The sequence below is a fragment of the Aegilops tauschii genome, chromosome 6, assembly GCF_002575655.3.
Source record: "Aegilops tauschii subsp. strangulata cultivar AL8/78 chromosome 6, Aet v6.0, whole genome shotgun sequence".
Classification (NCBI taxonomy): domain Eukaryota; kingdom Viridiplantae; phylum Streptophyta; class Magnoliopsida; order Poales; family Poaceae; genus Aegilops; species Aegilops tauschii.
Window position 1 is genome coordinate 68243269 of NC_053040.3, and position 17695 is coordinate 68260963.

The following is a 17695-nucleotide window of genomic DNA, read 5'->3' on the forward strand; positions in this document are numbered from 1 at the left end:
TGCTGCAGCTCCAACTCATTACCCCATCCTACCCATAAGCTTAAATAGTCTTGATCTCGCGGGTGTGAGATTGCTGAGTCCTCGTGACTCACAGATACTTCCAAAACTGTTGCAGGTGCTGACGAAACCAGTGCCGGTGATGCAACCGAGCTCAAGTGGGAGTTCGACGAGGAACTTGGTCATTATTATGTCTCATTTCCTGATGATCAGTAGTGGAGCCCAGTTGGGACGATCAGGGATCTAGCATTTGGGGTTGTCTTCTTTTATTTTGGTTCCGTAGTCGGACCTATGTGTGTACTCTGATTGATGTATGATTTATTTATGTATTGTGTGAAGTGGCGATTGTAAGCCAACTCTTTATCCCATTCTTGTTCATTACATGGGATTGTGTGAAGATGACCCTTCTTGCGACAAAACCACAATGCGGTTATGCCTCTAAGTCGTGCCTCGACACGTGGGAGATATAGCCGCATCGTGGGTGTTACAAGTTGGTAATCAGAGCCAGCCCCGACTTAGGAGCCCCCTGCTTGATCGAATCGCTGGCGTTGTTGAGTGTAGAACAAAAATGTTTTGAGTCTTAGGATTATATATATCGGAGAGTAGGATTCTTTTTACTCCTCAGTCGCTTCGTCGCTTTGGTGAGGCCCCCTAACGTAGAAGTTTTGACTTTTCTCTCCTCAAATTTCACTAAAATTTTTTTAGGATCACACGGGTATCTTGGAATCGTTCCGATGGTTTTGTGACGAGAACATTGTTCTTGGTGCCTCCTGACATTTAGGGGTTGTGGCAGTGTCCCGGGGTGTTGAGCTCCGAGGTGTTGTCGTCACAATTTTATCGTTGCAGTTCTGGAATACCTGAGTTTCGCCGACATCGAAAATCTCTTTTATGCAGTTGTTGGTGAGATCACCTCGATGCCACCCAGTACTGGGGCGGGAGTTCGGGAGTATTGCCATAACTCGTATAATAGATGCTTTTCGAAGGTTGAGGTAAATGATTTCCGAAGGTTTCTTGGTTATGTGTTGAAGGATGGATACAGCTGGATCTAGGTACTGTTAGTTTGGGTGAGATATATTGTGTCCCCTGTATCCCCAACACCAGATTGCATAACCAGAAAGTTTCGGGAGTTTATAAGTGGGAATTCAAGTATCTCGTAGGATATCTTTCCAACACACACATGATACGATATGGGATCTATCATATGTTTGTTTCCGGCTTATTCTGCGAGCCAATCCTTTGTTTTGTTTTAATTTGTGGTATTCGAGTTGCTTCGGTGTCAAGTGTTGATTCCCTACCTTATTCTAGGTGGTGTTCTCATATTTCTATGGGGATACTAATCCTTCTTGACCATCGAGATTGCCATCTTAATTCTATTTCCAACCGGTGCGTTTCTCTTCGAGATGATCCCATCATTCTTCCCATCCGGAAGATCAATTATAAGTTTTCTCAACGGTGTTTATTCCATCTGCCCCAAGTTGCCTTTGTTTTTCCCGCCCTCCCACCCTTTTCTTCAAGGACTCAGATTTCTTAATCAAGTATCCTTTTTATTGATGCGAAGTCTCTTCATTCTTTTCCTTCAATGTTCTTATCCGGTGATTTCCCATGAAGATACTAACGAAGCTTCAAGTTCATCATCCTTTGTTGTTATTTCTTCTCCGGTGGATTCAATTCAAGCTTTCTCGATCATATTTTTCCTCGTTTCAAATGCTTTCTCATGCCGGTGTACCTCTTAATCATCCACTTCTCGCCATTCATTTGTTCTGGAGTGTTGAACATATCTCAGAAGATTCGTGCTTTCCATTCTCAATCCGTTCAAGGGATTTTGAGGTTGTTATCTCATTCAAGCCATTTAATTCAACCGGTGTAATCTCTCTTTCAAGCAATCTTTCCAACGGTGTATCTTTTGAGTGGGCCCTAACCCACAGGTCTTTTCCCAGGATCTTACCCGACTCTTCTAATCTTCCCGGAGTTACTCTCATTTTTTTCCAAGTTTGACGTAAGAATGGGTTATCATCAGTCAAATGCCTTCTCCAAGATTTTTCACATTCTTTTCATCATTGGTTCAACCTTTCTAATTTTCATCCCGGAGTATCTCAACAATTTATGGTGGTGTTTCTTGTCATCATTCTCAACATTTGAAGACCGAAGAAGAGTTTTTCCTCCAAATCTTATCCGTTCTCTCAAGATTCATGGTTCTAGCTTCATGCCATCCTCTCATAATTGTTTGCGATTGTGAGAATTCTTTTCACCCATCCGGAGCAATGCAGGAGTCTTTTCTGTTCGATTCTCCGTAGCCCATCATCTTAGAATTATTCATTCTCAGCTTTCAGCTCTCGTTCTCGAATTCTTCCGGTGCATCATTCAAGTATTCTCTAATCAGTTCATGATCTCTTCGTTCTCATGTATCTAAATTCTGTCAAGTATCTTTATTCGTTTTCTAATTCTTCCCGGTGAATTGTGCCTTTGCTACTTTCATTTCCAATTCTTACAGTGGTTCGTTCAAGAGTTCTCTTTTCTTGGTTATCATATCAATTCATTCGTTCTTTCCAAATCCTACCGGCGGATCGTTGAAGACCTTCCCAAGTTTGTGCAATATCTATCTTAATCCTTTCTACGAGAATAGGTAGTATGCCAAATCTGTTGTTTGTCATCAATCTAAATTGGTGAAGGATACGCGTAATGTAATTCTTATTCTTGTTTCCTCCAAGTGATTAATTCCTTCTTCCGGAGTTCGTTCATGATATAAAATTCTTGATCTCATTTGTTCATTTTTCTTTCCGGAGCTCCAAGTTATTTCAATTATATCATTTCAAAGCTTCATCTAATCATTGCAAGGGTTCTCCCGGAGTTCTTTTCAACTTTCCCTTTCGTTTGATCATTCTTTTATTATCGGAGTTCTTCATGGAGGATCAACATGGTGGCTCATCAAGGATTCCTTTCATTCTTCAATTGTTCTTCAAGAATTCTCTCGAAGTTATGATCTGCCAAGCTATACTCAAAGATAAACAGGGTGCTTAATACATGTTTTGTTTGGAGGAGTTCAAGCATTCTTCATCTTGCATTCCGAAGTGCAATTCTTTCTACCTTATCTCTTGAGATGGTGTTATGTCATTCTTGAAAATTTCCATTCGCGATTCAAGTTGTCAAGAATAAGATATTTTAAATCCATCATTTTCTCTTCATTCAGGAGATGGTCTCAACCTATCAATCCCTCCATTGGAGTTATCTTGGTAAAGATTTCACCTAAAGCTTTCCCTAAGGAATGTTGCTATTATGGTGCTTATCAATGATCCAAGTTTTCTCATATCCTCTTGGTGAAAGAAGTTTTTCATCTCGCTGGTGTTATCAATTATATTATTATTTTTCGTTAGTGGCAGAATTGCAACTCAAATTTTGAGGTCTTTTTCATAAGCCCACTACAAGCTTATCCTTTCGCTGTTGGTTTTCCAACAACTCCGTTCTAACTTCTTGGAAGGGTGCTTTCCAAGATAATTTGTGGCAGAAGTTGACATTTTCTTCTCCATTCTTTATTCCAAGGATCTATCTTCTATTATTTATTTCTTCCGGAGGCATTGTGATGTTGCTCTCTTCACTCATCTCCTCGGTTTATGAGGACCGTGTTCTTTTTGTGCTTATCCATTTCCAACCGAAGTGTCGTGCCCTCTTTTCAAGTTCTTCCCATTCTGTCAAGTTTTGCCTCCCTTCTCAACCGGAGTGCTGTCTGAAATCTTTCTGACCCATTGTGCCATTCTTTCAATAGTTCCGGAGGCAGTGTGCTGTTGATTTCATTAAGTATCCTCTCATCTTGTAAAGTTCATGTTCAATTCCTTCCATTTACAGTCGGAGTGCTGTCCAAATTATATCATTCTTATTCCTTCTTTATCTTGTTTTAACCGGAGTGTTGTGTCTATCATTCCTCTTCTAACTGGAGTCTCATACAAGTGCTTTCTTTTGCCAAGTTCATATTCTATGCCTTCCATTTCCAACCAGAGTATTGTCGTAATTGATCCTTATCGTTCCTTGTACATCTCATTTCAACCGGAGTGCTTGCATGTACTTCTTGTCCATTGTAACCCTTTTCTTATGTCTCTCAACCTACAAGGTTCCCATAATGTTCCTTGTTCCTCTTTTCTAACGGATTGTTTTCAACTTTGTTCATCTTCGTTGTATTCTCTCTTTTAATTCGTTCAATCTCTCAAGGTTCGTGGTTTCACTCGTTTGTCAAAGAAGCAACTTAGTTTACCTCTCCTCTTCCTTTTCTGCTTCTCTCCGGTGCCATCCTAGATCTCGGGACGAGATCCTCTTGTAGTGGTGGAGTGTTGTAACGCCCCGAGACCGACGCTCCAGACGCTTTCCATGTTTTGCATTGTTGTCGCGTGTTACTTTTTTTGTTTGTTGCATTCATCATGTCATCATGAGCATTGCATCGCATGTTTTCATAAAACTTGCATCCGCTCGTAGTTGCCGCGTCCCTCCTTGCTTAGTTGACCGATCCGAGTCCAATCGGGTTTTCGCTTCCCTCTTGACCGTGACCACCTAACCTCTCTTGCCAGCTCGCAGCCCCCTCGCGCGTGCGTCCGAAACTCCCCCGAACCCGACCCGGACAGTCATCGCCGTTGGGCACGGATCATCTTCAAACGTCCCTAAAAATATCTCCCGTCCTTTGTTTGCACTTCCTAACCTATTTTTCCCGGAGTCGTTCGATCGTGGTCGGATGGACCAGATTATCCCCTAACTAAAAACCCACCTACTATATAATCAGTGTAAACCTACCTAACCCTAGAACCTAGCCGTCCCATCCATCCATTCCTCCCCGCCGCCATTTTCCTCCACCCGGTCTCCATCTTCATCGGGATCTCCTCCCGATCCAAAATCCTCTCCGACCCCCTCCTTGTTTTTCAGCGCCGCCCAAATCGCAGCAGCCAACCACCATCCTTGCCCGAGCCACAGCAAGCCTCCAAGGCACCAGCCTCCCATCTTCGGCCTTCGCCCCCGAGCTCCTCTTCTCGCGCACAAGCTCCGCGACCCCGACGGCCACTTCGTCCGCCTCGTCGCCGGCCGACCGAACCAGCAGATGAGCCCCGCGTCACTCCTTCCTTCCCCTCCCCCGATTTCTAGTCCCTCCTCTCACATCTCTCTCTCTCTCTGAACCAGGACGCCGCCTCGTCTCCGCCCGCGGGCTACCTCAGAACGGAGCTCCACCGTCGCCCTGGCCTCGGATCCGGCCGATTCCCATCGCCTGGAGCCGCCACGCCAAGTCCGCCGCCGCGTCATCTTCAAGCCATCGGGCGCCTGGTTCCCTGCCTGGACCGCTCGTTCTCCGCACGAGGGAGATGCAACGCCAGTGCCTCGTTTGCCTCCCCTGCATCACGCCCCGTCGCCGGGAGATCGTCCCCAAGTCCCGCCAGCGCCGCCTCGCCAAGTCGTCGCCGTCCCCACCTCCGGTGCCCAAGCTGCGCCGTCGCCTGCCGCAGTCCCTGTCGCCATCGTCTTCAATGGTTCCTGACGAGGACGATGCCCTCCTGTCCGTCTCGAGCGCCAAGTCCCTCACCTCGCCGCCTCGTCGCCGCAGCAAAAGCAGCAGTTCGCCAAGTCCCGGCAACCGCTCCACCTCTGCGCGCCCGTCGCCTCCTCCACCGGATCTCGTTCACTCTGTCGCCCAGCCGCCGGTCTCCTTTGCTGCATCGAGCAGCACCAGTTCAGACAGAGGAGGGCGATGCCTCTGCCTCGACACCTCACGTTGACCGCGCGTGGGCCTCCTCTTGCCTCGCCAAGGGCCAGCGCCCACCTCTGCCTCCCCTTCAACCGGCCTCCCTCTGCCCCAGCTGGGCCGAGCCCATGGGTGAGCAGCCCTCCAGCCCCTCCTCTCTGTTCAGCCCAGCAGATTCAGCCCATGGATGTTCTTTTTCCAGTCTCTGCGAATTTAGCATTTTCCTGAAAACTGCAATTTTACAGAAAAACCCTCAAACATCATGCATATAATAACTCTTTAACAATGCCTCATATGTAAAAACATTATATATGAAAAGTGCTTAGAATTTCATCTAGTTTCATAATATGCTACTTTCATCCATGTTTGAAATGTTTAAATTGCTGTTTGGTTAAATTTGCTCAAATGCCATGCGAAAATTATTTATTTCATAACTAAATAACCGTAGCTCGGATTTTAATAAATTATATATGTAAATGGGGTAGAAAAATTCCTAGTTTAACATGGTGCACTTTATTTTGCTGTTTAACAACATTAAAATTGTGTTTAGGGCAGAACAGTAGCAAATTCGAAATATGCATATGGGGATTTTCCGGAATTGTTGTTTGTTGTTCCGGCCTCATTTAAACTTGCCTAGATAGGTAGTTTTCTTATGCCTCACCTCTTGCCATGTTAATCAACATTTAGTATTGTTGGGTACATAACCGAGAGAGAACTAAATAATCGTATGTGCTGTTTCGTCAATATGCAACTCGTTGCATATTGAGCTCCACTTAAATTTGTTGTATTGTTTGTGCATTTTGCCATGCCATGCTTCATTCAAACCGGCCATGCATCATACTTGATTGTGCATCATGCCATGTTTATGATTGTGTGTTTACCGTGATGTTTGCTTCTCTCCGGTTGCGCTTCTCCTTGATAGTTCCGCTTACGTTGCGGTTGTGAGGATTTCGTTCATCTACATCCGTTGGTCTTCTTCATGGACCCGTTCTTCTTCCTTGCGGGATTTCAGGCAAGATGACCATACCGTCGAAATCACTTTTATCTTTGCTTGCAAGCTGTTCGCTCTATTGCTAGGCTGCGCTACCTATCACTTGCTATATCATGCCTCCCATATTGCCATGTCAAGCCTCTAACCATCCTTTCCTAGCAAACCGTTGTTTGGCTAAGCTACCACTTTTGCTCAACCCTTCTTATAGCGTTGCTAGTTGCAGGTGAAGTTGAAGTGGGTTCCATGTTGGAACATGGATATTTTGGGATATCACAATATCTCTTATTTAATTAATGCATCTATATATTTGGTAAAGGGTGGAAGGCTCGGCCTTATGCCTGGTGTTTTGTTTCACTCTTGCCGCCCTAGTTTCCGTCATACCGGTGTTATGTTCCTTGATTTTGCGTTCCTTACGCGGTTGGGTGATTTATGGGACCCCCTTGACAGTTCGCCTTGAATAAAACTCCTCCAGCAAGGCCCAACCTTGGTTTTACCATTTTCCTACCTAAGCCTTTTTCCCTTGGGTTCTGCAGACTCAAGGGTCATCTTTATTTACCCCCGGGCCAGTGCTCCTTCGAGTGCTGGTCCAAACCGAGCGATGTCCGGCGCCCCCTGGGCAACCAGGGTCTATGCCAACCCGACGTCTGGCTCATCCGGTGTGCCCTGAGAACGAGATACGTGCGACTCCTATCGGGATTTGTCGGCACATCGGGCGGCTTTGCTGGTCTTGTTTTACCATTGTCGAAATGTCTTGTAAACCGGGATTCCGAGACTGATCGGGTCTTCCCGGGAGAAGGAATATCCTTAATTGACCGTGAGAGCTTATAATGGGCTAAGTTGGGACACCCCTGCAGGGTATAAACTTTCGAGAGCTGTGCCCGCGGTTATGTGGCAGATGGGAATTTGTTAATATCCGGTTGTAGAGAACTTGACACTCGACTTAATTAAAATGCATCAACCACGTGCGTAGCCGTGATGGTCTCTTTTCGGTGGAGTCCGGGAAGTGAACACGGTTTTTGGGTTATGTTTGACGTAAGTAGGAGTTCAGGATCACTCCTTGATCATTGCTAGCTTCACGACTGTCCCGTTGCTTCTCTTCTCGCTCTTATTTGCATATGTTAGCCACCATACATGCTTAGTGCTTGCTGCAGCTCCAACTCATTACCCCATCCTACCCATAAGCTTAAATAGTCTTGATCTCGCGGGTGTGAGATTGCTGAGTCCTCGTGACTCACAGATACTTCCAAAATAGTTGCAGGTGCCGACGAAACCAGTGCAGGTGATGCAACCGAGCTCAAGTGGGAGTTCGACGAGGAACTTGGTCGTTATTATGTTTCGTTTCCTGATGATTAGTAGTGGAGCCCAGTTGGGACGATCAGGGATCTAGCATTTGGGGTTGTCTTCTTTTATTTTGGTTCCGTAGTCGGACCTATGTGTGTACTCTAATTGATGTATGATTTATTTATGTATTGTGTGAAGTGGCGATTGTAAGCCAACTCTTTATCCCATTCTTGTTCATTACATGGGATTGTGTGAAGATGACCCTTCTTGCGACAAAGCCACAATGCGGTTATGCCTCTAAGTCGTGCCTCGACACGTGGGAGATATAGCCGCATCGTGGGTGTTACAATGGGTGAGGCTAGCAAGTTTTAGTCTCACTACTTTTAGTCATGGAACTAAAACGTATCCAAGCACCCTCCAAATCTGGCAGGAAATAGGGTCCAAAGTAGTCAAATGATTGAGATAGAGCATTTATTGTCAATCTAACCCTGCCATCCATACTCCTCTTTGGTTTAGAGTTAGTTCAGGGTTAGAATCTAACTCTAACCTCTAACTGAGTTAGAGTTCTCCTCGTCTCGATTCATCGCCATCATACTTTCCCCATTCCTGTGTTTTCAGTATCCTGTGAATCAAAGAGGCCCTTTTTTTGCGGGAAAAATCAAAGACGCCCTTAGACTGGTTTCGGTCCGGTCATTTTTATAAACGTGTTATGTCCAAAATTTAATGAACGTGCTCCGGTTTCCCAGGGGAAATAATCCGGTTTCATGTAGTAATTCATTCATTTATTTATTCTTCTGCGGGGGGTTTGCATGTAATTCGTGAGGTCTGAAATGTAAAGTACCCCGGCATATGCTCCGAGTCGTGCATGCACTACGACCCAGATGCTCTATGTCCCACATGTCGGCGAATGGGAGCACGCGGAAATAGCCTAGGAGTACATATAGGAGGATAAATGCGTGAAATAATATGTACTGTGAAGCGTAGCCGCGGTTCGAAAAGGAGACCTAAAGTGATGACAGCTATAGGTCGCACGCACCCAACTAGTGGTACTAGACATACGACTAATTTTTCCCTAAAAAAAAAGAGGCACGAGTGCTCAGTACTCCTATTCTATAAACACGAGTCCCATCTGACAACAGCGTCCATGCTACAGCTAGCTCTCCTCCCTCGTTTCTCTCTTCTAATTCTAAACTCGGCCGACGCCCGGTGGGCGGGGTGGGTTTGCTCAACTGCGGCCCCACCTCACAGTGAAAACGTTACGACTGGAATAAAAATGCCATATACTCCCTCCGTTCATAAATATAAGCCTTTTTAGATACTATTTCAAATGGAATACAACATACAGATGTATGTAGGCATAGTTTAGAGTGTAGATTCACTCATTTTGCTCCGTATGTAGTAGTCACTTGCTGGAATCTTTAGAAAGACTAATATTTGGGAACGGAGGGAGTACTATACTAATAAAACATTAAGGCCACGAGGCGATGTAGTGCTGGTTACAAGAGGCAAGAAGAGATGCATCCATCGACGACGTCCACCTCCTCGACTCAGGGCGCCGGCCCACCGAATGGCGCCTAAGTAGCAGCGGCTTTCGTGGCCAGGTCGACGTGCTTCCGAACAATGGCGTCCAAAGATTCCAGCCGCTGGAAGAAGGCCAACGTCTTTCTGTCCTCGCTTGCCTTGTAGTGGCCTATGAAGACGATTTCCTCGTAGACGTGGATGTGCAGGTCGACGGTTTCTTGCATGGCGAGGCGCTGCGCGGCGAGCGCGGCCTCGAGGTGCACATTCTTCGTCGCGACCTCCGACACCTGCAGGGCCACCAGGGCTTGAAAGAGTTCATCACCATGGAGGCCGATGAGGGCGGCAGACAATGAGGAGCCTGGGCGCGCGGGCTGGAGCAGTACGGCAAGGTCGTCCGCGCGCTTCTTGACGGCGGTGAACTTGCGGATGGAGTTGTGTAACACCCCGCATGTAACTTGCCATATTTGTAACTCCGACTCTTGCCATTTCCGGTTATGTGTTATGATTTTCCCTCCGTTGTCGGGTTTTGTCTTTCGTTTTGTTTTTTTGTCATGTCATGCATTTTCATACCATGTCATCATGTGCATCGCATTCGCACACGTGTTCGTCTCATGCATCCGAGCATTTTTCCCATGTCCGTTTTGCAATCCGGCGCTCCTATCTCCTCCGGTGCACCCCTCTTGTTTTCTTTCGTGTGCGTGTGTCAAACTTTCTCGGAATGGAACGAGGCTTGTCATGTGGCCCTAATATACCACCCGGAGACTACCAGTCAAGTTTCGTTCCATTCGGAGGTCGTTTGGTACTCCAACGGTTAACCGGGCATCCGCAAAGTCCATTTGAGTGTCCAGCAAAACCCCCCACCAAAACCAGCCCAAAACCCACCAAACTCTCTTCCATGCTCTAGGTCGTTCGATCACGATCGTGTGGGCGAAAACCGCACCTCATTTGGAGTCTCCTAGCTCCCTCTACCTATTTATATGTGGGCATCCCGAAAAACGGAATCGCAGTCTAACCCTAGCGTCCTCCACCTCGCGCCGCCGGACAACGTCCGCCCGCGCCGGACACGTCCGCCCGCGCCAGAGGACGAATCGCAGCGCGCCATGTGGCCCGCCTCCGGCCTCCCACCGCCGCGGCCCACAGGCCCGCCGGCCCGACGCCTCGCCGCGCCCCTCCGCGCCCGCTGCTCCTCTCGTGCGCCGCCGCCGCACTCGCCAGCGCCGCCGAGGCCTCTCCGCCGCCGGCCGGCGCGACCCCGCCGCCTCGCCGCCGCGGCCGCCCCTCCTTCCTCCGGCCTCCCTCCGCCGGCGCCTCCCCGCGCCTCTTCTTCCCCCGCGCCGCCGTCCTCTTCCTTCGGTCGCCGGCCCGAGCTCGAGGAGCTCGCGAGATCTCGATCTGTACGTGAGCCCGTTGACTTTTTCTCGCCCCTAATTTTCTCTTTTAAGTGTTGAAATTATTCTAGCATGTGCCTCTATTCGTATAGCTATAACTCTGTGCATGTAGCTCCGATTCGCGCGTGTAATATGTCAAATTGTTCGTCTCGTGATGCTCTTCATTTTGTTCAATTGCACCATCTTCATTAGAGGTCATATTGATGCCCAAATCTCTGTTGGAAGAGGGCTAGTTGCTGTTATTCTCTGGTTCTTATCAGAACTTGGAGATTTGTCATTTTTGTATCATTTAATCTGTGCATCTTTTGAGCATGAGCTCTACATGTGTTTTGAAGTATGCCATGCCATCTTTCCAGTGGTGTAGTCCATGTAGTTTTGTGACCTCTGTGGTGGCTAGCACAAGCATGCAAAGTAGGCCCCATAATATTTCTGGTTTCAGGGACTGATTTCGTCCTTGTCTGCTGTAATTTTGTTGCCATGTAAACTTGATGCTACGGAGAGATCCATGCATATTTTGGAGATTTTCAGTAAGGATGTTTTGTAGCTATAGTTGTAATTGATCCATTCCTGCAATTGTTTGCAATTATGGAGTGCCACAGCATGACTCAATCTTGCTCTACTTTTGCTATAAAATATTTCTGGCAGATTCTTAACATGATATGCAATTTTGCCAAGCTTATTGTAGTTGATGCATACATGCTATGCAATTGTTCTTCCCATGGTTAGCTTCATAAACATTCCGTCTTGCTGTAGGTATGCTTGGTTTGTCATGCGTTGCTCTGTAATGAGTGCATCAAGCTCACAAAGAGGCCTACATATTAATATTTCTGCCATGCTCTGTTTTCTGCCGTCTGAAACCTGATAACGAAACTTGCTATGTTTACATGCTTGCCATCATATCTTCTGATCCTTTTTGGCTTATGGTCAGTAAGGGATTTTTGTCACGTGCATTTAGTTGAACACTCCCATGCCTTGCTTTGCTATGTTAAGTTCCTGTAGCATGTTGATTCCGTGCTCTGAACATTGCTACATGATGCTGTTTTCTGCCATGTCCAGTTTTTCACTGTCTGTGAACCTGTAATCTTTTGCACTTTTGCCATGCTTGTTTGAGCTTGATATGTTGTGATCTAGCCGTAGCTCAGTGTTCATATTTTGTCAAGCATCTCCTGTAGATTACTGTCATGTGCTTTGTTGCTATGTTGGGGTGCTGTAGCATTGTTGCTTGTTGCATTATAAGTGCTATCATGCTGTTAATCGCAGATTCGTGTCATTCTTGTTTTGCTTGCCATTTGCAAACCGTGCATCCGATTCCGGTGATCTTTATATCGTTTTCGACCGAAATTATCTCATCTTTCCAGTGGCATTCTTGGTTTGCCAAGTTACTGCCATGTTCATCATTTTTCCTTCCGGAGCACGCATATGCATCGCATATCATATCTTGCATATCATACATGTTTTGCATCATGTTGCTTGCGCATTTCTCGTTGTTGATTGTGGTTCCGTTTATTTGTGTTCTTGTCTTGGGTAGAGCCGGGAGACGAGTTCGTGAACGAGGAACCTGTCGAGTACGCTTACGAGGATCAAGATTTCGACAACTCTGAGAACCTTGCAGGCAAGATGACCACCCCTCGAAATCACTTCTATCTTTGCTTGCTTGTTGTTCGCTCTATTGCCATGCTCCGCTACCTATCACTTGCTATATCATGTCTCCCATTTTGCCATGTCAGCCTCTAACCACCCTTTCCTAGCAAACCGTTGTTTGGCTATGTTACCACTTTTGCTCAGCCCCTCTTATAGCGTTGCTAGTTGCAGGTGAAGTTGAAGTTGGTTCCATGTCGGAACATGGATATGTTGGGATATCACAATATCTCTTATTTAATTAATGCATCTATATATTTGGTAAAGGGTGGAAGGCTCGGCCTTATGCCTGGTGTTTTGTTCCACTCTTGCCGCCCTAGTTACTGTTATACCGGGATTATGTTCCTTGAGTTTGCGTTCCTTACACGGTCGGGTGATTTATGGGACCCCCTTGACAGTTCGCCTTGAATAAGACTCCTCCAGCAAGGCCCAACTTTGGTTTTACTATTTGCCGCCTAAGCCTTTTCCCCCGGGTTTTCGCGAGCCCGAGGGTCATCTTTATTTTAAACCCCCGGGCCTGTGCTCCTCTGATTATTGGTCCAAACTGTCAGTCGCCGGTGGCCACCAGGGGCAACTCTGGGCTGGCCTATCGGAAGCTTGGACAATCCGGTGTGCCCTGAGAACGAGATATGTGCAGCTCCTTTCGGGATTTGTCGGCACATTCGGGCGGCTTTGCTGGTCTTGTTTTACCATTGTCGAGATGTCTTGTAAACCGGGATTCCGAGAATGATCGGGCCTTTCCGGGAGAAGGTTTATCCTTCGTTGACCGTGAGAGCTTATGATGGGCTAAGTTGGGACACCCCTGCAGGGTATTATCTTTCGAAAGCCGTGCCCGCGGTTATGAGGCAGATGGGAATTTGTTAATGTCCGGTTGTAGATAACTTGTCACTTGACCCAATTAAAATACATCAACTGCGTGTGTAGCCGTGATGGTCTCTTCTCGGCGGAGTCCGGGAAGTGAACACGGTCTGAGTTATGCATGACGTAAGTAGGTGTTCAGGACCTCTTCTTGGTCATTGCTAGATGACGTCCGTTCCGTTGCTTCTCTTCTCGCTCTCATTTGCGCAAGTTAGCCACCATATATGCTTTTGCCGCTGCAGCTCCACCTCACTACTCCTCCTTTTCCTATAAGCTTAAATAGTCTTGATCTCGCGGGTGTGAGATTGTTGAGTCCTCGTGACTCACAGATTCTACCAAACAGTTGCAGGTGCCGACGATGCCAGTGCAGATGATGGCGTCGATCTCAAGTGGGAGTTCGACGAGGAACGTGGTCGTTACTATGTGTCTTTTCCTGATGATCAGTAGTGGAGCCCACTCGGGACGATCGGGGATCTAGCATTTGGGGTTGTCTTATTTTCATCTGGATTTTGACCGTAGTCGGTCTATATGATTGTATTTTGGATGATGTATGCTTAATTTTATGTATTGTGTGAAGTGGCGATTGTAAGCCAACTCTTTATCCCATTCTTGTTCATTACATGGGATTGTGTGAAGATGACCCTTCTTGCGACAAAACCACTATGCGGTTATGCCTCTAAGTCGTGCCTCGACACGTGGGAGATATAGCCGCATCGTGGGCGTTACAAGTTGACCATCATGTCGTCCATGCGAGAGGCGAAGCCGGCGTCGGCGAGGGCTACGATGCCTGCGGTCGCCAGCACCGTCTGGAAACGTTGCGCGGTGCGGGGCCGCAGGCCGGCGCCCTGAATGATTTGGCACAGCCGATTGCCGCTCGCGTCCATCGCCTCCATAGGTGCTTGTGGCTTCTGGTCACTTGGTCTTGGATTGGAGTGAGCAGTGTTGCGCAGAGACTTGGGAGTAGATGGATTGGATTGGTGGGGCGCCTTTATTATATGAGAGTCCAAACTCTGTTGCATTCGCATCGTGCTGGCTCTATTCTGCTTCTCCAATTAATTCTCTCTGCATGTAATTGAGGATGCATCATTGACCGTTCAACGTCTCCAGAACCGCTACCCTCTCCCTCCTTGGCATTCAAGCACCTATGGACCCGTCGACGACGAGGTCCGTATGGTGACTTTGTAAATTTCAAGATGATAGTGCCGTGCATGTGTGCGTTCATAGGGGTGAGTGTATGCGCGTGTATATGAGCGCTTGCGTCTGTACTGTGTAAAAAAACGTAAATGCGTGTCAAAAAGAGACTAGTCAGTATACTCAATATTGTGCACCTCGGAGAGGAAAACGATAGAACTAGTACGTATTTATTTACGGTGCAGATTCACTCATTTTGCTCCATATGTACTCCGTCTCGGTGTAGTCTAGTCACTTGTTGAAATCTCTAGAAGGGCAAATACTCCTTTCTGGTTTACAGGGCTATACTAGCAAGTAGTTGTACGTACTAGTACAATAGTGGGCTCACATAGCAATTTTGTCTCATGCAAGAGCCTGGCTATATGCGTGCTCCAATGTTCGCAACTGCAACGTTCGGTTTGCGCTTGGCTCTTCGCCTCTTCGAGAAGACGAACAATGATGTTACTACTACTGCTTCTACAATGTCGAATCCACTGCTGCATGTCCGTCCACCGCGAGCGGGACGGATAGCTTGTTGTAGAAGTACTACTAGGCAAAAGCCTGTCCTCGTTTGCGAGCAACCGCACGCTTGGGTGAGGGAGAAGGCGTGTAGTAAAATCAAGCTTCTCCTCGTTGTACGAGTTGACGCGACACATCATAGCACTGGCCCCACATGCTTGCCTCTAAACTTGGCTGAAAGACCCGCAGTGTACAATATATTTGCTGCAACCTCTAACATTTACCCACCACAAATTAAAATATATGTGGCCGTATGCATCATTCTGATGTAGAGGCCGGGGAGTCCCCCCTTTTCGAAAAAACAAATTAAAATATATATTCCCGTCTTGACCAGATGAGCGTGCAAACTACAATCACCAGGGTGTCAGGTAGGGCCAGAAGACTATTTTTTTTTAAACTTCGAGACGGCCACATAGCATGGAGCCGACCCCAACGATTTTAAGCTTACAGGCACGGTACACGCTATCCTTGACTACTCTACACATGAAACTGCCACACGAGCGTTCGGGCTGCGCTTGGCTCTTCGCCTCTCCGGGAAGTCGAACAATGATGGAGTACTACTGCACTGGAGGAGTACTACAGTACGCTTCCGGCCATTTGACATCGATTGAACTGCTGCATGTCCACCGCGTGCGGGAGGGAGAGCGTGTAGCGAAAGCTTCTCCTAGTCTTGCCAGCCACCACGCTCATGGGCGAGGGAGGGACGCTCCTTCCTTTGCGTGTATGACAGGTGGGCCCGACAGGTGTGTGGCCAACTTGTCATACAGCCAAAGGCAGGTGCAGTTAAGTCCGCGAGGGAGAGGATAATCAAACTTCTCGTTGATGTACGAGTGGACGCGACACATCAAAGCACTGCACTCGATATATTTCAATAATTTGGTTTTACCGATGCATTAATTACAACGCATGCATGCATGCCGTGACTCCTTTTGATACTTGCATGTGTTGATTTAATGCACCTTGAAGTAGTATAAAATATGTGACGGTAAAGCTTTGTAATACCCCGGCCCAAGTCGAGAGATGGTTGTGCACGAGGAGGGCGAGATCATGCAGACCGAACAGGACCCGACGATGGAGCTCTCTAAGGTCTCGATGGACCTCACCGTGCTCCACTGCCCCTTGTGCCTCCGCCCCTTGACGCCTCCAGTGTATGAGGTTCGAATACACCTCGTCCGTTCGACTGATTGAGCAAGGTGCAGGTTTCTTGATTGATGTGCTGTTCGATTGATTTCTGCAGTGCAAGGGAGGGCACCTGGCTTGCGCGGACTGCCGCGTCGAGCGCCCCGGGAACCAGCGGCAGTGCCAGAAGTGCGAGCGCGGCGGTGGCTTCGACGTGCGGAACACGGCGGTGGACTCCGTCCTTTCGTCGGTGAGGGTGGAGTGCCCGCACGAAGTCTGTGGGCTCTACGTCACTTACCACAAGCTCGCCGATCACCAGAGCGTGTGTCCGCTCGCGCCCTGCAAATGCCCCGTGCCCGTCTGCGGCTACGAAGGTTCGCCGCCGGCGCTCTACCACCACATCAGCACCGCGCATCCCATGCCCGTGCACAGGATCCAGTACAGCAAGGTGCTCCAGCTGCAAGTGCCACTGTCGGAGCCACGGCTCTTGCTGTTCGCGGAGGAGGATCGCCGCGTGTTTTTCTTGGTCGGCGGCGTGCTCGACATCGGCGCGCCTATCGCCGTGTCGGTCGTCTACATCAGAGCGGGGGCGTCCCCATTGCCGCACTACGTGGCCAAGCTGTGGGCGAACGGCCCGCCGGGGGAGTCCAAAGGCACGACCGACGCCGTCAAGGTGGAAATGGAGGTGACAAGCAGCAAGGATCCCGGCGACGTCAACGTGCCGGAGCTGACCTTCTTGACAGTTCCGCCCAAGCTGCTGGCCGGGGCTAAGCTTGTGTCCCTCCACATTCAGATTGACAAGCTCACGTCCTAAATGTTTCTACAGTGCCTTCTGTTTATCTTAGTAATTAATGCTCTTGTTTTTCTCAAAAAATTATGTTTATCAATGCATTAATTGCAATGCATGCATGCATAAAGTACATGCATTGGTCAATTTTCTCTTAATACTTGCATGCAATGATTTAATGCACCTTGGAATCTGAACATGTGTTGGGGAACAACCAAATTGAGCCTTATAAAATGGAAAAACAAAATTTTTGAGATAAGCTCTATAAAACCGGAAAGGAGGGAGTAGACAAAGAAGTACTCCATCCGGGAATAGTGCCGCACTTTGAAACTAGAACCGTCAATAAATTTTGAGCTTGCGTCTCGTCATATTCCAAATTACTCCACGCCATCATATTGAATTGCAAACCTGTTCACACTGATCACAACCTAAACGGTTTCCCACTTAGGAGCGTATTAGTACCACGCTATATTGAATTGCAAACCTGTTCACACCGATCACAACCTAACCAGTTTCCCACTTAGGAGCGTATTAGTACTCGGTTATAAATACTAGTATGCCAAGATGACTGCACATTCCTCCTCAACTCCTCATCCACAAAAACAAACAAGTCATTCAACATCCTTCCCTTGCGTCTGCCATGGCCAGCGTGAGTTCTGGGTCGAGAGTTTGCCACCAGGGAGAGGCGAGCATGGAAGCGGAAGCACGAGAGATGT